The sequence below is a fragment of the Lutra lutra genome, chromosome 11 (genome assembly GCF_902655055.1).
Source record: "Lutra lutra chromosome 11, mLutLut1.2, whole genome shotgun sequence".
NCBI classification, from domain to species: Eukaryota; Metazoa; Chordata; class Mammalia; order Carnivora; family Mustelidae; genus Lutra; species Lutra lutra.
In genome coordinates, this window is record NC_062288.1 from 54,010,997 (window position 1) to 54,035,298 (window position 24,302).

Here is a 24,302-nt window from a genome sequence, read left to right on the forward strand (position 1 = left end):
TCTCCCCATGTTTGAGAACATCTCCACATGGACTCTCCAGTTGTGTGTTTTGACTTCCTTACATTGTGGTTCATTTTGGGCTTTTTGTTTTGACCATTTCAGTTCCAACTGACACAATTCCTTTAAAAATTTTGTGGAATTCCTGTACATCAAATTATATTCTATTCCACAAATCTCTTTAAGATAGGTCCTTCTCGGGGCACCTGGGTGGCTCAGTGGGTTAAAGCCTCTGCCTTCGGCTCAGGTCATGATCCCAGGGTCCTGGGATCGAGCCCCACATCGGGCTCTCTGCTCAGCGGGGAGCCTGCTTCCTCCTCTCTCTCTGCCTGCCTCTCTGCCTACTTGTGATCTCTGTCTGTCAAATAAATAAATAAAATCTTAAAAAAAAAAAAAAAGATAGGTCCTTCTCTTCCTTAGGATCTCTGAGAGCTGCTACAGGACAATGCCTCTAATATTCTTGAAAGTCTTTTGTTTAATCAGGAAAGCCTTGAAGACACATTCTTAAGATTTTTGGAAAACCTTTTGTCTAGTTGAAAGCATTCATAAGTCTCATCTTTCTGAGATCTTAACAAAGGTTTATCCTTGACTTCAACTGTACCCTGAAATATTTTACTATCCTACATTCGATCCTTGCCCCAAGGCCATTTCTTACTTGGAGAATCTTCTGTTGTCTTGACAGCCTATCCTGGGCCTTTACATTTCTTTTAAATTTTGCTCAAAAACTGAACATTCCCTTGACTATAGTTTTTATCTTATGTTTCATAATAGGAAGATTCACTTCAGTTTTAAGGACACATACAAGGTCATATTGAAGGTATGGGAAAAGATATTCCATGCAAGAAGAAAATAAAAGTGGGCAAGATAGCATAATTACATCAGACAAAATAGACTTTAACTCAAAAGTTTAGAAGAGAAAAGCAGGGCCGTTATATAATGATAAAGAGGTCAACCCATCCATAAGATATAACAATCATAAATATATATACACCCAACATCAGAGCACATAAACATATTAAGCAAATACTAACAGATCTGAAGGGAGAACTAGACAACAACATGCTAATAGAGGGGGACTTCAATACTCCATTTTCAACAATGGATACATCATCCATACAGAATATCAATAAGCAAACTTTGGACTTGAAGTATACTTTAGACCAGATGGACATAACATATACACAGAACATCCTATCCACTAGCACCAGAAAACACATTCTCTCAAATGTACACAGAACATTCTCCAGAATAGATCATATGATAGGCAAAAAATAAGTCACAGCAATTTTAAAAATAATAAAATTTACTGAGAATTAAAGATCCCAAGCATCTTTTCTGACCACAGTTCTCCAAAAATAGAAATCAGTAACATGGGGAAAAATAGAAAATTAACAAATCTGGGAAAAACTAAACAACACACTTTTGAATAACCAATAGGTCAAAGAAGAAATAAAACAAAAAATCTTGAAACAAATGAAAACGGAAACACAATATACCAAAATTTATGGTATGCAGAAAAAGTAGGCCTAAAAAGGAATTTTAAAGAGTTTAATGACTACATTAGGAAAAAAGAAAGACTGCAAATAAGCAACCTCATTTATACCTCTAGGAACCAAAAAAGAGACAAACAACCCCACAGTTAACAGAAGGAAGGAAATAACAAAGATCAGAGCAGAAATAAGTGAAATAGAGATCAGAAAAATAATAGAAAAAATCAAAGAAACTAAACTTTTTTTTTAAAAGATAAAATTGATGAACTCTTAGCTATGCTAAGAACAAAGAGAAGACTCAGAAAAATAAAATCAGAAATGAAAGAGACATTATAATTAATACTACAGAAGTACAAAGGATCACTAGAGACTACCATGAACAATTATACAAGTTGGATAACCTAGAAACAGTAATTTCCTAGAAACATACGACTTACCAAGACTGAATCTTGAAGAAACAGAAAATCAGAACAGACCAATAATGAGCAAAGGGATTGACTCAGTAATCAGTAACCTCCCAATGAAGAAAAATCCAGGTCCAGATGGTTTCCCTGATAAATTCTACCACGTATTTAAAGAATTAAACCAATATTTCTCAAACTCTTCCAAAAAATTGAAGAGCAGGGAATATCCCCAAATTCATTTTCTGGGGCCAACATTATCCCAATAACAGAGCCTAATAAAGATACTACAAAGAGAAAACTATAAGCCAATATCCCTGGAAAATAGATGTGAGAATTCTCAAAAAAAAAATTAGCAAGCCAAACTCAATAGCACATTAAAAAGATTATCAACTGGGATATATCCTTGGATGCTAGGATGGTTCAGCATATGCAAATCAGTAAATGTGATATATCATATGAGCAGACTGAAAGACAGAAATCTATTGAGAAGTCAATAAATGAAAGGAAAGCATTGGACAAAATATAATATCCTTTCATGATAGAATATCTCAATAAATTAAGTACAGGAAGAATGTAGCTCACCATAGCAAAGTCCACATATGACAAACCCACAGCTAACATCAGACTCTATAATGAAAGGTTGATAGTTTTTCCTCTAAGATCGAGAACAAAACAAGGGTACCTACTCTTGCCACTCCTATTCAACAAGTACTGGATGTCCTAGCCAAAGTGATTAGGCAAGAAAAAGAAACAAAAGTTATCCAAATTGAAATAGAAGAAGTAAAATTGTCTCTGTTTGCAGATGATGTGATCATGTATATGACCATGTATAGAGAAAATTTTAAGACTCCATCAAAAAACTGTTAGAACTATTATTGTTAATAAATTCAGTAAAATTGTGGTGTATAAAATCAATATACAGAAGTCTGTTACATTCCTAAGCACTAACAGCAAACTATCTTGAAAAGCAAGAGAATAATCCTATTTATAATAGCATCAAAAACAATAAAATATTTAGCAATAAATTTAACCAAGGAAGCGAAAGACCTGTACACTAAAAACTATTAAACATTGATGAAAGAAACTGAAGACACAATAAATGGAAGATATTCCATTTCCATGAATCAGAAGAATTAATATTACTAATATGTTTTTTTTGAAATTCTAATGGCATTTTTCACAGAAATAGAGAAAACAGTCCTAAAATTCATATGGAATCACAAGAGAACCTGAATAGTGGAAGCAGTCCTGAGAAAGAAGAAAGCCAAAGGCATCATACTTTCTGATTTCAAACTATATTACAAAGTTATAGTCATCAAAACAATATGCTGCTGGCATAAAAACAGACACCTAGACAGAAGAGAATTGAGAATCCAGAAACAAACCCATGCATACATGGTCAATTAATATTTCACAAAGGAGCCAAGAATACTCAACAGGGAAAGGATAATCCCTTCAATATATAGTCTTGGGGAACTGGGTGATCACATGCAAAAGAATGAAATTGGACCCTTATCTTAAACCACTCACAAAAATTAACTTGAAATGCAGTAAAGATTTAAAAATAAGACCTGAAACTATAGAACTCCTGAAAAAGACATAGGAAAAGTGCTCCTTGACATTGGTCCTGGCCACATTTTGGATATGGCACCGAAAGCACTAAAAGCCAAAATAAACAAGTGAGACTACATCAAACTAAAAATCTTTTGCACTGGGGTACCTGGGTAGCTCAGTCATTAAATGTCTGTCTTTGGCTCAAGTCATGATCCTACAGTCCTGGGATTGAGCCCCACATCAGGCTCCCTGCTCAGCAGAAAGCCTGCTTCTCCCTCTGCCTCTGCTGCTCCCCCTGCTTGTGCTCGCTTGCTCTGTCTCTCACTTGCTTGCTATCTCTCTCTGTAAAATAAATAAACAAAATCTTAGAAAAAAAAAAAATCTTCTGCACAGCAAAGGAAACCATCAACAAAATGAAAGGACAGCCTGCAGAATGGGAGAAAATATTGGCAAGCTATCTTTTTTTTTTTTTTAAGATTTTATTTATTTGACAGAAAGAGACACAGCAAGAGAGGGAACAAAGCAGGGGGAGTAGGAGAGGGAGAAGCAGGCTTCTCGCTGAGCAGGGAGCCCAGTGCAGGGCTTGATCCCAGGACCCTGGGATGATGACCTGAGCCGAAGGCAGACACTTAATGACTGAGCCACTCAGGCAGGCACTCGTTGGCAAGCTATCTAATAAGGGGTTGATATCTAAAACGTGTCAGGAACACATACAACTCAGTAACAAAAACCAAAAATTCCAATTAAAAAATAAACGGGGGACCGGAATAGACATTTTTCCAAAGAGAACATACAGATGGACAACAGACACATAAAAAGAAGCTCAACATCATTTATCATCTGGGATATGCACAGTGAGCTATCACCTCATTTTGACTATTTCCAGAAAGGCAAGAGATAACAAGTGTTGGTGAAGACATCAGGAAAAAGAACCCTTGTGTATTATTGGTGGAAATGTATATTGGTCAGTATGGAGCTTCCTCAAAAAAATTCAAAATAGAACAACCATTAATCTAACAATACAACTTGTGGGTATATATCCACAGGAATTGCAATCAAGATCTCAAAGAGATACTTGCACTCATGTGTTCATTGTAGCATTATTCACAATAGCCAAAACATGGAAACAATCTAACCGTCCATCTGTGGATGAATGAAAGAAGATATCACACACACACATACATACACACACACACACACACACACTGAATATTCTTCAGCCATGAGAAAGAAGGAAATCCTGCCACTTGTGATAACATGGATGTAACTTAAGGCATTATGCTAAGTGAAATAATTCAGACAGAGAAAGACACTCTATGATATCACTTATATGTGGACTCTAAAAACGCCAAACTCATAGAAACAGCAGAAGGGTCTAGAGGCTAACAGGGGCTAGAGGGTGGGGGAAAGGGAGATATGTTGGTCAAAGGCTACAGACTTTCAATTATAAGATGAATAGCTGCTGTTGACCTAAGGTCCGGCATGGTAAGCATAGTTAACACGTATTACACACATGAAAGCTGCCAAGAGTGTGGATCTCACCACAAAGAAGAAAGGGTAATCATGTGAGGTGGTGGAGGTGTTAACTAATCCCGCTAAGGTAATCATTTCACAATAAAGAAGTGGGTCAAATCACGAGGTTGTACACCTTCATCTTATATGATATTATATGTCAAGTATATTTCAGTAAAGCTGGAAAGAAATTAAAAGTAGCAGCTTTGTGATGATTTTTAAAAGTGGACATTTTAACCTGAAAAAAACCTTCTTTTTGAAAACTGAAGGCAAACCAGTCCAAGGGGCTCCACGTGCTCTTTCGGAAGCAGTAGGACATTCTAGGGCCACATACTCTGGCAAGGCTGCAGCTGTTGGCCTCTAAGATGTGATTGCTATTCTGACCGCACCTGCTGAACTATGCCTGAAAAAGACCGATTTCCATATGAAATTCCTTTGTGTTTGCCCAAGCAGTTGTACATACAATATATTTGCAGTGGATCTATCATTTTAAGGTACACCTTTGGATCTTATCATCCCCCATCTTCCCACATGTTACGATTGCTCTAATTAATCTTATTACCCTGTGTGGGCTTCTGTGTCACCTCAAATCCTTTTAGAAAGGAGTCCACATACAAATCAATAAACAAATAAAATAGAAATAATTTTGGACATACCTTATTATGCTGTTTAGAAACAAAAGGTATTAAGATGGAGAATCACATTCTTGTTTATTTTCTTTCATTCAGATTCACTGCTGTTAAAAAACAATCATCTGAGAACCAAAACACGTAACATTCGATTGTTAGGGTTACTGTAGGACGTTTTTAGCTGGTGAGCGTGCATCGTGCCAATCCAGTTTGGTCTGGGACAGTTTGGAATTTGACTCCCACGTTTAGGTGGTCACCAGGGGGCAGGTATGTTCAAAAACAAAGGGTGGGAAAATCATGCTATTGACTTTTACAACTGGCTTCAAAAGAGGAGCCGGGAAGTGCTCCTTCCTTCAGGAAAGAGGGTTAGAGGACCTAGATTCCAGCCATGTTTCTGCCATTAGGTGTCCGAGTGCCCCTCAACAAGGCACACGTTCAGAGTGCTGATTCCTTCCCTTCCCACAGCCCATCCTGTGAAGGTGAAGGCTGGCTTTCATTCCTCTCGAGCTCTCTGCCATCAGCATCTCTTTTGCTGCATTTCCCGTGCGGGTTACAGCAGTTTGCTCACATGTCTCCTCCTTGCAAGTCGGCTTCTTGTGAGTGTGCCTGTTTTCACTCAACTCGGTGTCCCTGGGACAGTAGCTGCACATTGCCAGTCTTCAATAAAAACAGGTAGAGAAAAAGTATAAAGAAAGCCACTGGTCCCTTTATCTTTCTTGGCCTCAATTTCTTTTCCAAAAATAAAGGGAGTATCTCAGCTGATCCCAAATTACCTTCTTTGATTCTCGCACTCGAGGCACCTGAAGCCATTTTAGGTCATAAAACAATCAGTCCTTACAACATTCTCTTGACGTTCAGAAACCATGCGACTTTTCCATCTCCCCTGTGAGTGCTGAGACAGCTAACAGGCAGTGATTTAACTACCTGTTAAATCATCTGAGACTGAGCACCTGGGAAAGGTGAGAAAAAGTGGACACAGCCCTTTAAAATCAGTGCTTCCTGTGTGCCCCTGTATTACATTATACACTCGAAAAACATATTCATGATAGAGAGAAGTACTAGGAGGCTAGCTTCGGGAAAGGAAAATGGGACAAGGTGGAGGAAAAAGGATCAGAAGCAACTGAGAGAGGGGTGAGTCTAAGGCATGTCTGAGAGAAGAGAATTGTGGTCAAGGACACAGCTCTGAAAATGGCGGGAGGCTGTAAGAGGCATTTGATCTACACTTTGACTCAGAGAGTAAATTCAGAAAATGTCTGAAGCTTCTTGGCTTTTTGTCACTAATACTTTATTGGAGCTGCTTCAAAATGAGGGTTTTAACAGAAGCACTTTAAAAAAGATTGAGACAAAAATGTAATAATTGCACACTCAGACTTGCAATTTCAGAAATTCATGATGTTAAGGGCTCCAAGCATGCGACTTTAAGATTTGGATTCCTTTTCACTCTTCACAAAAAACGAGTCTAGTCAGATTGGAGCCAAGCGCTATTTTTGAGTCATACCAGTAAATGGTTGGAGTCCATTGTCCGAGTGGGAAAACTGTACTTTTTCCATAATTCAAAAATAATTGAAAGAATATAGCTCAACAATTTTGAAATAATGAATTTTTTTTTAGATAATGGTTAAGTTCAGTCCAATCTTAGAAAATTCCAGCCCCAAAGGATTTTTTTTTTGAGAGAATAAAGAAAAGAATCGATGAGCAAAAATGGTGTGTTAGAGCAAAAACTATTCGTTTTTAGCTGTTATCTGTCACATTCCCTAAAGGAAGATAGAATGCATTTTAAAAGGCATTTCTGTTGACCAAAGTTTAGGGGGGTGGGAACTGTACTCCCATGAGTCAAAAGAAGTGCTCAGTGAATCGCACTATGGTTCATTTTTCTGAGTACTTTCTAGGCGGATGAGGAGGGGTGAGGGAGAAGGGGCCAGAGTCCACCTTGAGGCACTGAGGATATTTGTTTTGCTGTATTTTCCAAGGGTCTCATGCCAGCCTAAAGCATAGTATGTATGGTTGCTTACCTTGTCTGTCTTTGGGAAAAAGAAGGGAAAGGGAATGCAAAAAAAAAAAAAAAATCATCTGGATGGTAAATAGAAGAGGCACTTGTGCAGCCCTGGCCTCCTGTCATTGTCTCCTTTGTCAGCGATGTCAGAGCCATCACATTAGGTTGCCACCACAGGGTGCATGCAAATGGGAGAGCGAGCGAGGCAGGCAGTGCTGAGCCACCGGCACCTGCACATTTCAGCTTGTTGGCAGGTACAGTGCAGTGGACTAAAACAGAATAATTACTGGAGATAGAGTTGGCAAGTGTAGTGTACGGGAGAGGCATTCAATTGCACGCGAGTACGATAGGTGAACTATAAAAAAAAATGGTGAGGAGAGAGGGGGGAGCACTCTCCATTAAACACCAGACAGATGGCAATTCCCATCTTCCATTTTGTTTTCTGTGAAATAAGAAAGGCTGACCTGTGAAGTCAGATGCGAGCAGATTTGGGGTCCTTGGCTTAAGCAGGGGTTGTAAAGAGAAACACCGGGGCCTCCAGAGGACCTCTATGAACACCAAAAGGAATAAACGTGCAAGGGACTAGAACGTGCAGGGATGTGTGTGAGCCCCACATATTTGTGGTGGTCGAGGTGGACCATGTCTTTGTAAATGCTGGGTGTTTATTTTACCTAGCGTGTAGATAGCACTTACCAGGCCATTCATTGTTCTAAGCACTCGTATTTATTACCTCACTCAATTCTCAGAGCGACCTTATGGTGGCTCTGCTTGTCATTGCCATTTTACATGTAGGAGAGGAAACTGAGGCACAGAAAGTCCAGTGACTTGCCCGAGACTATCTAGCATGAGGGGACAGGGTGGAGGATTCGGGTCACTTGGTTTTCAAGCCCACGCTCTAACCCAGCCCCCTGAGCTGTCTCTCAGGGTGCGTGTGTGTTAAGTGGGATATTGTCAGAGGTTTACACAGAACCACTACAGAATGATCCAAGTTACCTAAACTGTTCAGAGTGACTAGCATTATCTGCCGGGACATGTGGTCATTTACATAGTTACTCTTTTCTTTGTAAACCTCTGACAACATCCTCTCTATCAGAGTCCTGCCAATGAAATGCCTAAAACATTATGACTCTTGTGAAAAGCTGAAAATATATACATACTTGTGTTATATACTTTCCCCAAACTGGAGTTGTTTGGGGACGACCTGCCTCAAGGCTACAGTCCATGTGGCCACGCATGGGACCATGGGCCACGACCTGATTTTTTTTTTTTTTTAATCATTCGAGCCACCTCTGACAATGGCACCTTAATGTTGTACATTCAGAGTCCATTCTCCTCTATCTTCCTAACAGAACTCTCCATTTTCTCAGATATTTACCTTCAGACGAGTACATGGCTTTCCCCTGGCAGCTATTATTAATCCAGGAATAGGTATGTGACATAAGGCACCCTAATTAGACCGAAGGAAAGAAATTGTACTTTTTGGTTCCTTTCCCTTTCTTCTCTCCCTCTTTCTCTTTTTGTCTCTCTTGAAGGTAAGGAAACATCCAGTCTCAGTTGCCCCTGGCAGCCATCTTGCATCATTTACAAGAAAACAGCTGAGTCTAAAGCCTGAGAACGACAGATGCGAGGTAAAAAGAAGTAGGTTCTTGATGGCAATATTGAATAGTTGATTGTAATGTGCCTGCAGTTTTCTCTACCATCAAATTTCCTATCTTTTGAGATGAATTTCCTCATTATTTCCCTGTTACTTGTAGTCAAAAGCATCCTAACCAAGGCAAAACCTAAGACCACCATTTCTAAGTTCCTTGAAAACTCCTTCTAAGCCCTTAGCAGCTTCAGCACTGAGCTCCAAATACTTTTGCCTCTAGATTTTTAGCTGTGAGCCTCTTTGAATCCAGAAGCCTCTTAGACTCTGAAGTCTTGAGCCAGTCAAACTCTTGAGGCTCTGGCCATAGTGATATCATGGCAGGGAGTGGGGGCAGGAAGTTGGCATGACAGAGTAAAATTGGGAGCAGAAATTTGTTACAGAGAAGAATGTGCATCTGCATAGTAAGAATACTAGAGGCGTTATTTTTCGCCCCCACATCATTGGTGTGGTAGGGGAAAAAAAGGTTTTTTCCCAGTAAGAACACTAAAATCAAATACTGACATCATCATTCATTAGCTGTGTGACCACTAACTATGTGAACATTACTTATTTATCCACAATATATCTGTTTCTTCATCTTTAAAATTAGGAGTAATAGGAGCGCCTGGGTGGCTCAGTGGGTTAAGCCGCTGCCTTTGGCTCAGGTCATGATCTCAGGGTCCTGGGATCGAGTCCCGCATCGGGCTCCCTGCTCAGCAAGAGGCCTGCTTCCCTCTCTCTCTCTGCCTGCCTCTCTGTCTACTTGTGATCTCTCTCTGTGAAATAAATAAATAAAATCTTTAAAAAAAATAAAATAAAAATAAAATTAGGAGTAATAATCCTTTTATCTCTAATCTTATAAGGATTACAGGTCATATAAAGAGTTTATAACATGTGCTAAGTCCCCAAATGGTAGTCATTATGATCTTAGTTCTATGTCACTGTTGTCTGGTATGTATTCCACAAATAATTACTGGCCATCTACCATGTTGCAAGGTATGGTTATAGGCACCAGTGCTTAATAACACCTATACTGCACATCTGTGTCTTTTATAAGAAAAATACTCATGGATGTGTTGTGAGCAAGTATATACATACCTCTTTTCAAAATCTTTCTTTTAAGATGAGCACTCCTCCTTTCCCAGCCTTATTATAACTTACTCAAATGTAGTTTATCTCTAAGAGTACGGAAGCCAGGACTTTTTTTTTTTTTTTTTAAGAAAAATTACATTGTTGTCTCCTTCTGGTCTAAACTTCATGGTCTACTTTGTTAGGGAAATGATATCCTGAATTTTAAAATGAATATCAAGAACTCAATGTGGGAAGAATGAGGGAAAGTCTATTCCCTTCTTTGTGAAAATACGAGTTGAGATAATCCTTCTTATTCACTATATTGGAGTTTAACTCATATCCCGGATGTGAGCAACCAATTTCCCTATATGCTAGAAGGAGCCATACCTTCTGTCCTTCAGGATGTTTCTGTCTCTAGATACTTCTTAGCAATCCTGAACAGCAAGTGTAAGGAAGTTGATGCATTCCTTTACATGCGGTGAAGCAAGAATGACCATCAAAGGGAAGAAGAACCTCTAAGGCAAGAATTCCTCTGCCCACATGGAGGTTCATCCTTCAGCTCTACAGAAAAGAGCAAGATCAATGGAGGAAAGGGTGGTTTATCCTTGCTTGAGCTGGAGCTTTAAAATGGGAATAGTACCCCTGAGGCCATTCTGTTGGAGGAAGCAATAATCATTAAAGACACTTCCCAAGTGAACAGAAGTCTCTGAGTTTTAGGACTGCAGAGTTTATTCACCCCTCCCTGCTTGGCCATTTTTTCCCTCTCCATTGCCAACCCTGGAATTCTTGCTATTATTTTGTTTAGCGCTCTGCGGGTCCCGTTTGTACTTAACCCATACAGATGACCTCACAGAACTGTTCTCATTTCCCTCCAACAGGACAGCTCTCCTTTGGAGACCCATAGAAATTGGTATCATCAGGACAAGTGGTAACGTAAGGAGCTGCCACCACTTCTGCTGTGTCTCCAGTAAGGGCACATGATATGTAAATCTTGCCAATGCCTGATCTGTGTGTTTAGTAACTGACCAAGTATATCTAAACCAATTATCAGCATGGTGAAAAACAGTTGACTTTGATTTTCTGGGAACTGATACTATTGCTCTTCTGCTTGATTAAGCATGCTTAGAGTCGTTTCCTAACAATAGATCATTTGGTTACTTTAAAAAGTTGTCAAGGTAAAAAAAATTTCAAAACACAAACTGAACAAAGCTCCTACATTCCTAGATGCGTGGGGATTAGAAAGGAGTATAATTAGAATTACATATATATATATATGTATGTATATACACATATATATGATATAAATATATATCATAAATATATCATTAGAAAGTATAATCATGGTTCCTGTCTCCATCAGAATTAAGTCATAAGCCAGGAAAGAAAAAAAAAAAAAAAGACATAAGCCAGATAAAGTTAAATAGAAATGTGATGGACATGAAGAGGCAGGAGAGGATGGCTTTTTACATGACTATGGGATATGAGTTAAACTCCAATATAGTGAATCAGGAGGATTATCTCAACTCACAACTCCATGCATCCTTGAGACTCCTGCTGGCTGGACTGATCAAGGAGGGAGTTTTGAAAAGACCTATAAAGAATGACAAATGAGAGAAGGGCATTCTAGGCAGGAAGGAACAGTGTTGATGAAAGTTCCATGTTGAATTCCCAGCTTTACTGAGCCAAAGGAAGGCTGAACTGGTATGCTGGAGCCAGTTGAGCTTTGAGTGTGAAATTCATGTGTTTTAATTTGTGTCTCACAAGTACTAGGGAGATATTGAAGACTATGCAAGTGACTGTTACAAAGAATGTGGAATTTCATGACGAATCTGGTAGGTATAGTGGGGAGGGCTTTGAAGGGGGAAACAGGAAACAACTGCAGAGGCCATAGGGATGGTAGTAGGAGGGGGAATGAGAAAGGGGTTGCAAGATGCTGACAAGTATTTCCCTGAAGGTTTCCTATTTCTTACTGCATTTTATAGGAAAAAAATCTATATTGTCTTCAGCAAACTCAAAATGTAGAACATGATAAGGTTCTGGTATTTTTAAGTCTTTTGAAGAGTAATATTAGAAGCTTATGAGATACATTGAGTTTAAACCATATAAACCAGAATCCATTCTCTTCATTGCATGTAATATGAATAAGTGAAATATGTATCCTGTGTATGATTTGTGTATAAGTGTATCAATAATAATGTATAAAGAAAACATATCTAAAATTTAATCAAAATTTCTGATTATAAACTGTATGAATCAGTAAAATAATGTACTTGGAGTAGAATCTTTAGCATCACAAATCTCAATGTACAGATATCTACCTTTAAATTAAATTTTCATCATCAAATCAGATCACAAAATGCCATAGCCTATTTCTCTCCTTATGAGTGAGAGAGCAACACAGAGAGAGAAATGATTTCCCACCTCTCATCCTTGCTTCTCCTTTCTCTGACTCCTTGATTATGGCAAAAGCTGTATTGTGAGTTACGTGGCTGCATGAGACTTTCCACACTGTGTATTTATTCTCAAACATATAAATTAGAATGAGGTGAAAGGCATTTTAAAAGACAACAACACTAACTGCCAACTTTGTCCAACCCACTGGCTCCATGCTCTCCTCTATGCCTTGATTGGGATCACAAACCCCAAAGAAATATGGGAAGAATCATCAAACTTGATGGGTGGGGAGAGAGAACAAGGAGGGATTATCCTTCCTCCCTCCTTCCTACCCCTCAACATCACGCCCATTGGGCTGGGCTTTCTTCAGCCCAGCTTTTTTCTTTCAGGGAAAATTCATTTCAAACCCTTAAAAAAATTTTTTTAGCTCAGTTTCCGTGTTGAAGTCTTAGGGCTAAAAAATAGCTTGTGGCTTGGAAATTATTAAACTGTTAGCTTCTTTAAGGCAGATATTATGTGTTGTTCATTTAAAAATCCTTTGTCTTTGCTCTGTCTCCACAATGCCTATCTTAGACCCTGGCAAATAGCAGATACTCAATTAATATTTATTGACTTGAGTTTTTGAATCATACTTTCTTAAGATACAGCTTGAAAATATAGAAACCAAGAGCATTAATAAGTAATCAAGATAATTTTAATGAATTTTACTCTTCAGTTGCTGGAAGGTCCATTGGAAGAAAGCACTGGGCCATGTGTTTTAAACAGGAGCTGATGTTGATTTATCCTTTACATTATCCATTACAACACAGATCTGTGGACCTGACAAAATGCAATAGCAGGTGAGTTCCTTATTGAATGGCCCTCAGATGGTTAATTTTGTTTGCTGATGGCAGATGCTGAAGCTACAGAAAAGCTGCTCTTGTTCAAAGAGGCTTTTCAATTTTTAATTTGACATGAAGAGTAACATGGTCTACGATACATGCAGACCAGCGGTTATCTCTCACCATCATCTTGTTCGGCTGGTTTCAACCCATCTTGGCTGAAAGCAGCTCTTTTGTAGGTACTTTTTTGTGGCTCCAGCTTACATGCATGGTTCAATGACAAGATTCTTGATAAACTGGAACAGAGAATGAGGAAATGGGCTTTTAAATGGTCAACTGATCATTCACTTCTGTGGGTTTAGTTTCTGCCTGACAGACTTATTAAAGAGAAGAGTTACACAAAGAAGAGCTGGGATTGGTCTCCCAGGTCCTGCTCAAATGAGAATCACAGACTTTTAGAGCCAGAGGTATCTTAGAGGTCATCTCCTTCATCCAGCTTTGCCATTTTAATGTCAGGGAGCTGATGCTCAGAGGATTATGTGACTTGCCCAAGGTCTGGCTGCTTATGCTGGAATCAGGGCTCTTACCTTGTTCACTTTTTTTGCTGATTGGTGTTAGAGAAATCAGAAAAGAAAAAACCCATGATACCCCAGTTTTTCATGGACTTTTTCCAAGCATACTATTGTGTACGGGATTATTATGAGGTTTCTAGATGTCCTTAACCAGGGAACCACTTTAAGTGATGGAGTCTGGGAAGAACACTGGCTGGGAATCTGGATCTAGGCTTGAGTTTGGTATGTAACCATCACTGTCATGTGTCAAACACCTATTGCATGCTAGGAATTGTATGTGTATTATTTTTAACTACAGTGAGTCTAGAAAGAGGTATCATTGGACCTATTTTGTAGATAGAGAAGCTGAGACTTAGGGAGGTTAAACACCTTTCCCTGTGGCATTGCAGGTATTCAAACCCAGTGTCCGGTTGATTCCGAAATTCCTATTCTTCTCATGTACTGCACTGCATTTCTTATTGAGTGTCTTCAGGCAAGTTACTTAATATCTCAAAACCTGTTTCCTTGACTGTCAAATGGATACACTAAAATTCTTCTTAGCATTGATGTAGGATGAAATGAGAAATAATATATCTAAAGTACTTGGCTTGGGACTTGAGATAGAAGACACTCAACAAAAGTCGGTTCCATTTTGCATCTATACCCATCTTCCTTTGAATTTTTCAGTAGGATTTATATCCTGAACTATATTGACTCGTGTTGAAAAGAGAAAACTGGAAATTCTCCCAAGGTGTCAGACAAGGTCAGAAGTAGATTAAACATTTCACATGATAATCCCAATTTGCCAAATTAACCTAATGGCAAAATTTAATTTGCAGAGAATTGGGCTCCAGGCCTCTTCTCTTTGAGCAAAATAATTGAATCAACCACAGTGAGAGAGAGCAACAACTTAAATAGAGCATCCGAGGTTTAAAATGCAGGTAAGGTTTTCTGGGGGCGGGGGTGGGAATGTGTTTGATATTCAGGCAAAATGTTAGACAGTGGATTTTTTTCTGTGTCCCATTTATTGATCCTACCTTGTATGTTCCATAAAATGTGATGCAGGCATATTCATTTAATAATTCTTACTAGGCATCAGAACTTATTCGACCATTTCTTGAAGCAATGTACATTCTTTTGTACTATACTTCTAAAATTATAGTCTAAGTATAAATGTGATTCAATTTACAAAAATTCAATTTGCATGAAATGCTTCAGAGATCTATCTATTGTATTTAGCCAGGAACACTTTTTACAGTTGATAGCAATCAAAGAGGTTTATATTAAGAGGATGACAATGAAATGAAAATACAAATAAAAAGAATATCATGCTTGATTCAGCCCTGCAAAAGAGAGTGGAGGGCTGATAAGGAAAAATCACAAAAATATAAAAAAAGACCAGTAAGTTTTCAGATTTAGCAATTGACCTGAGGAAGGATCATTATGACAACTCCTGAATGAAAAGGTGTGTGTTTATGCCTGAAGTATGAGCAGACTTCTTCATTTAAACGTTCCATCTCACAAGACTTGAGAGAAAGATAACTACCCAGCAAAATGTTGCTCTTGTCTAAAATATAAGTTGTAAGAGGGTGGGGCCCATTCATACTTACATTTTGTTATTTTTTTCTGTTGAATAGCACTGTGCTTTGACCATAAAGAATACTCAACAATTACTGAATGAGTGAAAATAAGGAATAAGGTCTAATCTGCAGTAGAAGCAAAGTTTACCAGAGGGCTTCTGAATGAAAATTTGACCCAAGATACCTCTGGAGTAAGGTTAAAAATTCCAGAGGGTGCTGGTATAAGTATAGTATCATTGTGCCAGGTTTTCTGTAGGTAAAACAAGATGGAGAAATCTGCCTGAACACATTTTATGCTACAACATGGCCTACCTAAGGAATAGCATCCTTTTCCATTGGGTATTATTCCAGAGTCTGCCTAGAATTCTTCCCCATGGCAGGAGATAAATTATAGTTATATCATGTGTTGCTAAATACATTTCCTATATAATATTCCAAGATGTTGTCTACAAGGTACCAGGATGGACTGAATCTTAGACAAGTCCCTTGATTAATCAGTAGAAATAGAAGGTACTCTAAAAAACTAAATGATGTTCCAATTTTTGCTTAAATAATTTTCTGACTTGATGGACTTTGAAAACTCTCTGTTGACTTAATCAGCATACATTCTCTGATTGAAAATACTTTTTTTTTTTTAGATTTTTTATTTATTTATTTGGCAGACAGAGATCACAAGTAGGCAGAGAGGCAGGCAGAGAGAGAGAAGGAAGCAGGCTCCCTGCCGAGCAGAGAGCCCGATTCGGGGCTCCATCCCAGGACCCTGGGATCATGACCTGAGCTGAAGGCAGAGGCTTAACCCACTGAGCCACCCAGGCGCCCCTGAAAATACTTTTTTAAAGAAAATTATACTGCAGTAATTGAGTTGAGTGGCATATATATGGAAGGATTTGTCTTTATAAGAGTTCTCTCTGTTCAATGAGATTTAATTCAGTGTGGTCAAGCTACCACACCTCAGAAACACATTGCCATTCCTGGGAATCATTCTAGCCTCCACAGATCTCCAGATTCAGTTGTGATGGAAAATGAGATCTTTAATCCTTGTATATCCCCCACTTCCTTTCTTCCACATTACAGCTCATTTTCACTTTTACCACTCAGGAATTTCCTCCATTTTCTGAGCACTTGTCATGGCATTTCTGGAATGCTGCAATCTTTCCTGGAGGACGATGGAGTTCTAATCCCATCCGTCCCAAACCTGCCTCCGCCAAGTGCTGGGTGAAGTCTCTCTAGTGAGAGCTGGCTCTAAGTCCCCACTGAGCATCAGTGAGCAGGTGGGCTCCTTCTTTCATATTCTCCATAATGGTTGTAGAGAGGGGCAACTATGGAGCAGAAGCAGGCGATACTAGCATCACTTGTCTTCCTTTGGAGGGGTCCCTGGGCCTGGGCATAGGGAAGAGGAAGAGGGAAGCTTTTCCTCTTTTAAGTAATAAAAATCAAGTAATCTATTGCACCAGAGTAGGTCATTTATCCACAGCTATCTGGTAGCTCAAATGACTAAGTTATTTACTTACTGTTGACCTCCAAATTGGCCCCTGCTTTACAGTCATTCTTTGGTTAATCCTTATCAGAATCATTAAAAGACAGGTGGAGTGGGGTGGGGTGGGGCATGGGATTTCTTCCTGAAAGCCACAGAAGCATTTAGTTTCATGTCTCAGTAACTGGGAAGTGTTAGTCTTGTCTCCCTAGCTGATACGCAAGCATGGCCACCTTTTCCTGGATGTGGTAGGCAGAATTCTAAGGCCGCCAGAGATTGCTGCTTCTTCATGTCAGGCCAGTATCACCCTAATCCTCTCCCCGTGAGTGTGGGTGGGGCCAGGGACTTGCTTTCAGCCAACAGATGCGGTAGAGCTGATGGGATGAAGGAGGGAGTTTCTAATTCAGTTCTTGAACAAGCCAATAGCCATGTTGTGAGCTGCCTAGGGAGAGGGAAGGGAACTGCATTCATTGGCAGGGAACTGCAGCTGTGGCCAGTCCTGAGAGCAGCCCCCAGCCAGCAGCCAGCCGGCAAAAATATAGGGACCTCAAATTCACAATCGCAAGAAGATGAATTCTGCTCACCACGGAAGGGATCCTGGAAACAGATTTTTCCCTAATCAGACCTTCAGAAGAGCACGTAGCTTAGTCATCACCTTGATTGCAGCCTTGTGAGACCCTGAGCAGAGAACCCACTTAAGCTATGCCCAGACTCCTGACCCACAAAAACTGAGCTGATATACAGATTCATGGTAATTCATTATGCAGCAAAAGAAAACTAATAGACTGCATGTAATCTCATCCCTCCCCCTTCAGACATCTCCCAGGAAGCTGGGTACATCATAGATGCTCAATAATTAAACATTATCTTGATTGATCCATCAATCATCCTCAGACTTTATCCTTCAATGTGTTGGATTTGGGGGCTTTGAGATCTCACTAATTTTCTACACATTTGTTTTAGGTAAGTAGGGGACAAGTCATGTCTTAATCCTTAGAGGGAAAAAAAAAGTTAACAAGAAATAAAATACTCTTCAATAGTACTTAATGCTCCAGAAATAAACATCAAGAGATATATTGAAATGCAGGTGTGGTGGGAGAGCCTTCTGCTGCTATTAGGGCTTGAACAGACATCAACATGTGTTCCGGTCATGTTGCATGAGGTTTGGCTAGTTTCAGTCACACCAAAGAATGGGTTAGGGTGTAAGGAGAGCTTTTCTTTCCATATAACTTGTGGGGCCCAGTGGGAAATGGAAGCACCACCTATGTTCAAAAAATGGGGGAACAGTACTGTTAAAGATATTAATATATAACTTTTCTCCCCTTCTACAATTCCCTCTAGCCCTGTCATGATGGTAAGGGGGAGATGTGAGAGGACATTCTCTGTATTGATTGTGCTACTCTTTATACAGACCCGCTGGATCTAATTCCCTTCACGTCCCTTCTCTGCATTCCCTCTATCCCATGAATTTTTATATGCCCTTAGGGGTGGGGATGGGGGGGGACAGGGAGTCTTCCTCTAACTCATGCTCTGAATCTTCTTTTTGGACTATCAGATGTCTTTTATCTCCTTTATTATGGTAAGACCTCCTCCCCTGAGGAAGTGATTACTCATAGTCTAGCCAAAATGGGAGAAAAGTCCCAGGGTAAAAAGAAAATATTTATAATATAAAACATAAATAGCTTAATATATTAAAATTATTTTTTCCACCTGCAGGATTCCCAATACTTTACTATGAAAATGTGTGTGTGTGTGTGTACCTGGCATATATGTATATTATATAAATGAATTTTGCTAAACAGATCAAGGAATGCATGATAAACACCATATTTAGTTGCAGACTTTAATGTCACACAGGGTATTCTTTACTGATAGTTATTAGTCTTGGAGAAGTTTTTGAAGGAATCCAGTGAGCCACATTGTGGTCTAATTGGCCATAATATATTTCTTTAACAGACACCTAGCCTCAACAGAACTGAATTCTGGGTCTCTACCTGCTACTTCACTTCAAGCAAAAAGGTCTGATACATAATCAAGTCAAGATGGGGAAGACAGTCCACAGAGTACTCTGTTAATATTTCTGCTATTAAGATATCTGTTTCCTATATTTGGAATACCCAGAAAGAGTGGAATCTAAATATTTAAATGTCGCACAGAAAAAAATCTGACAAGTGGAAAATGTCTTAAAAGCCTATATATAAATTCTGGTGGTGGATAATCAGAATCAGCTAACAGAATTCATTTTTATTAAAGCATTTCAAATGATCAAGTCACTGATGCGTTTTAACATTATAATGGCATAATACCCTTGCCTCAAGTCTTCAAAGAGGCAAAGTGATCACAGATTAAGCAAGTTCAACTGCACACGATGTTTTTGTAAGCCACAGGAATATTACTCCTTAAGAAATACTTCTGAGGTGGTCAAAAGGTATAAACTTCCAGTTATAAGATAAACAAGTACTCGGAGGTGATGTACAACACGTTGACTCTAGCTAACACAGCTGTGTAATATACAGGAAAGTCGTTAAAAGAGTAGATCCTGAGAGTCCTCATCATCACAAGGAGAAAGTTTTTTCCCTTTCTTTTCTTCTTCTTCTTCTTTTAAAAATTGTATCTAGATGAGAAGATAGATGTTAGCTAAATGTGTTGTGGTGATCATTTCACAGTCTATGTAGATCAGATCATCATGCCACATGCCTTAAAGTCATACAGTGCTGTATGTCAGTTATTCCTCAATAAAACGGAGAAAAAATACTTCTGGTATGAATGATGAGATTTTGAGGAAGTTCCATTTTGATGCAAAATGACCTAGCTGCCCATGGTTATAAATGACTGCATGCCCGGTCCTCTTGGCCTTCTTCCCTGGGGTTCCCTTTCTGCCTGATGACAGAGGGAGTTCTGAGCTTGGAAGAAATGAACCAGGTGGTGAGATGAATGGGAATGTGACCCTACATAGGTTTTTCTTCTTCCTCCCCATCCCCAATTTTGTCACATGTGATAACTGAGAGTGTGGCCCAAAGTAATCAACAGAGAGGGCACAGATACCTGAAGCAGAGAGAACAACACGCACTGCCAAGTATGTAATCTGAACTTCGAGCCTTCACGCATCCTCCCACGCATCCTCATGGGGATGAAAAAAGAAGCGAGCAGCCCTGTTTCACTCACCCGGAGAACCCACGGGCTGGATGCATTGTCCGCATCCCGCTGGATGTGGGAAGCTAGGGGCCCTCCAGGGGACTGTAGAATAGAGCCATCTCCTGTGGAATTGAGGGGAAGAGACTTATTTACATGCGAAACATCAGAAGAACGACCCATCAGCGCTCCACTGTTTCATCAGTCCCGTGCTGTAAATTCAGAATATTGGCAGGTTACAGAAACTTTTGTGGGGTGTGCAGGACTGACTCAGCACAATTGCACGGAAGGCAGTGTAGCAGAGGTTAAGAACGCAGGCTTTCAGATAGGGCACAACGTGGATTCAAGTCTCAGCTGTCTCAGACCAATGATGGGGTATCGCGCAAGCCATTCCGTCCACGGAGGACAGTTCAGTCATTTCTAAGACAAAGCTGCTGAGAATAACTTTCTTATGGGGTTAAAATAAAGAGTTTATGGAAGACCTCACTTAGTGCCTGGCACATGGTAAGGACTTGATACGTGGCGGGTCAATATCATCACCACCAATGATTTCTGAAACAATTATAATGGTATGTTGTATAGATACGTATGGATGTATGTATGTATGACCACACGCACACATACATATCTTTTTGCAAGCCTCAAAACCTAGTGGGACAGGGTCCTGGTCCTTTTCAATGTTTTATAAATCATCCTATACATCTCTGGTGATTTATAAATAATAAGAACAATAAAAATGCATGTGTAATCACTTTCAAGACGAGCAGACATCTTAAAATTTTCATAGCATCAAAGTCATTATGAATGAATTGGAGTCTTGATGTTATCTAAATGCGGGCTCGCTGATCCTTCCAGCTGCTGTCGGTGCTCTCTTCATTTTTTCTCTTTCATTTTTCCCACATTATTCCACCTCTAGGAGCAGGACTCAGCAGCTGGAGTCACCACGGGACCTGATTGATGGCTGCAGGACCCAGATGGCAGAGGCCCGAAAACGTTTCTGGCAAATACCTCTACAAGCTGGAGTGTGTGTGTGTTTGTGCGTGTGTGTGTGTGTGTACTCTTCCCTTTTATTGGCACTTGAGCTAAATGCCCAGCAGCCGCTTCTTGGCTGGGTTCCATTCAAACTACAGTTGGCGCCTGTGAAAATGGCTTTGGCTCCGGTATCTTATGTGTGACTGTCTATCATGAAGAATTTTCCCACTGCTGATGATTTCTATTTTTATGAATACTTGAAAATACATGTCTCACATAAGAGTTCTGACCTCCTTTTATCTTTCCAGTGGAAATTCTTTCATAAAGAAGTGTCATCTCTTTTATACAATTATGCTTTGTGAGGGGCTATTTATAGCGCTGTGAAAATTAGGGAACGTAGTATTCCTTTTGACTTTCAGAAAAATTGTTAAGCGTCAAATTGCATGTCAAGGGAAAAAAATGATCTCCTGAAAAAATTAACAGGCCTCACTATTTTCCACTGCCCCCCATAGCCTCCACTCCCAAATACATACAGGACGGGTAGTCATTACCTTCCAATAAAATAAAGCTGGCATCAAAAACGAAGCCGTGCCTTGTCGCGTTTGATGCAATAGATATTCGGCTGAAGGGGGACATTTTAAATGCACTGGAAGAACCAGAGAGTTTGCTTTCCAAATGGAAAGCTGTGGTAAATGCTTTCTGAGAGACGTGATGATTATGGAGTGACTCTCCAGAACCTGAAATACATGGTTGCTTAATTGGAATTTTCTCCGACTGCCTTTCCTTAAAGCTAGATAAATTCTTTGACCTCACAATCTCCTCGTGTATCCATGAGCACTCTCTGTAGATGTTTTCTCCCTCCTAGCTGTCATTTATGTGATTTTCAGAAACAGTAAAATGTTCATACTCCCTGGAACTTGAAAACACACTAAACTGGAAGTAGGAACTCATGCCTTTCTCTGGATCCACCTGTTGAAGTGTCAAGAGCCTGCTCCACGCTACACCACATGGGAAAAGGAAGAAAGGCGAGCTGCAGATGTGGGGATCCTCAACAAGTAAGGAAGAAATTTCTTTTGAAAACGTAGCAATGAGTAAATATTGAGGACTTGCTCATATCCTTTACTAATTAGCATGCAGAGACTCCAGGACTGGAAAAACAAAAGATATAGAGCCTTTCTCTAATGTAGATTTTAAGTCTTGTGCAAGAAGTGAGAGAAATTTCTCCTGGAGACCTGGAGGATCTGGTATCCAAGGAAAGCTGAGGTCAGGGGCCGAGATGATCCATTCTGCGGGAAGAGCGCCTATGAAATTGTTAGCACTGATCCTAGAATCTAGAAGCTGAATCCCTGATGAATCCTGATTCAAATATGTGAACATTTGTGGTGGCTTTCTATGACATCTCCAAAAACTGCAAACAACCCAAATGTCCTTCAGTGCATGACTGTCCTTTAGGTCATAGTTCAGCAATACACCAAAATAATACTCAGCTATAGAAGGAATGAATTATTGCTACACATAACAGTATGGATGAATATCAATTTCATGATAATGAGTCAAAAAGGCTATGTATTACATGATTCCCCTTGCATGTCATTCTGGGAAAAGCAAAACTCCAGGGACAGAAAACAGATCTATGGTTATTAGGGACTAGGGGTATGGGAAGAGACTGACTAAAAAGGGACATGGGGTAATTTTAGAGGGGTGATGGAGCTGTTCTAGATCTTGATTGTGGTGGTAGTTATATAATTGTATGCGTTTGTCAAATCTTGTAGAACTATACACCTTAAAAAGCAGATTTTACTCTATGTAAATTATATCTTCATAAAGAAGGCTAAGAACCCACTCCATTACAAACAAGCGATGATAAATAAGCTAATGATAAGCTTGACAGATATCTTATGAAGAGGCTCTATAGATATTTTCAATATATTAAAAAGGGAGAGAATGGATTGCTTTTTTAAAGAATTCCTCATTCAGACTCATAGTTCCTGCCTGTTTTTCTAGAAGAGAATCTCATTCTGACCTCAGCCATGGTAATGACTCCTGCCCCATACTGCTGGGGATTGAACACCAAGACCTTTCCTATATTCTGTGTAGTCACTGGTGTAGAGTTCTGCATCAGCCCAAAAACACCAAGGTGCAGTTCCAACCCTCAGAAAGGTTGCAGAATACTGTGGAGATGCCCAAGATTCCCCATTTAAGGCTGACTATGCCTGGTGTCTTTTTGGTGGAGGAAGTGGGTGATGAATCTGATTACTCAGGTTTGGGAACCACTTGTTCTTATCCATTAATTTAATACTTTTCCTAATATATAGCAGGGATATGCACAGAAACTTTCTTTTTCTTGGGGAGATCAGGTTAAGATAAACTAGAAGAGTAGCCCTGAGTAGGAAAGTATAACATACAGCCTTCAGGATACATGGAAAATACAAATGTCATCCACTCATTGATGGTGTCTGGTCAGGCCATGGTTGGATATAGGGATCTATCTATCTCTCTATCTACCTACAGATAGATACACACACACACACACACACACACACACACACACACACACCCCTATCTATTACCTATAGATAGATACATACACACATAGATAGGGATCTATCTATATCCTATACACACACACATTCACACTCACACACTCACACACAGATGTCAAATCTTGTCAAAGATTGTGTGTGTGAGTGTGTGTATGTGAGTGTGCGTGAACTGTCAGGCCATCTCTTATTCCTGAGGACCACCTTCTTAAGCCATTGCCCTACCTGTGACACAAACTATGCATGGCACTGCCTTAATGTGAGAGGCTAAAACAATTCTCCTGAGTTCTCCAAGAGTATCCACTCCCTGGTACCATCTGAATGATCTGAACCTCATCTTATGCCCTTACCTCTGAAGGGGCATGCGAGCATATCCTTGTCAAAGGCATAAACCAGTTATAAATCTCTGCATACAAACCTAAGTTACAAACCTAAGCATAAACCTCTGCATTTCTTGGCCTCCTCCCGCCAAGTAGACACACATTCAAGTAAGAGAGGTTGTGGGGCCAATTGATTACCAAAGTTCCTGAAATCGATTAAATCAGTCTTCGCCTTCATTTT

At 39.6% G+C, this 24,302-nt stretch overlaps 1 long non-coding RNA gene across 5 annotated transcripts in view; it reads left to right on the top strand.

Annotated features, from left to right (window-relative positions):
- Positions 1-20,319, top strand: part of LOC125081345 (uncharacterized) — a 100,132-nt gene extending 79,813 nt beyond the window's left edge. For 2 of the 5 annotated variants that reach the window (XR_007121648.1, XR_007121647.1), the window contains 7 exons: positions 6,052-6,182; positions 8,947-9,007; positions 9,112-9,207; positions 12,042-12,109; positions 13,387-13,510; positions 14,883-14,984; positions 16,722-20,319. This is a non-coding gene — a long non-coding RNA (uncharacterized LOC125081345). The remainder of the gene's footprint in view (positions 1-6,051; positions 6,183-8,946; positions 9,008-9,111; positions 9,208-12,041; positions 12,110-13,386; positions 13,511-14,882; positions 14,985-16,721) is intronic. The other 3 variants (XR_007121649.1, XR_007121651.1, XR_007121650.1) reach the window with 3 other exon arrangements.
- Positions 20,320-24,302: the final 3,983 nt, after the last annotated feature.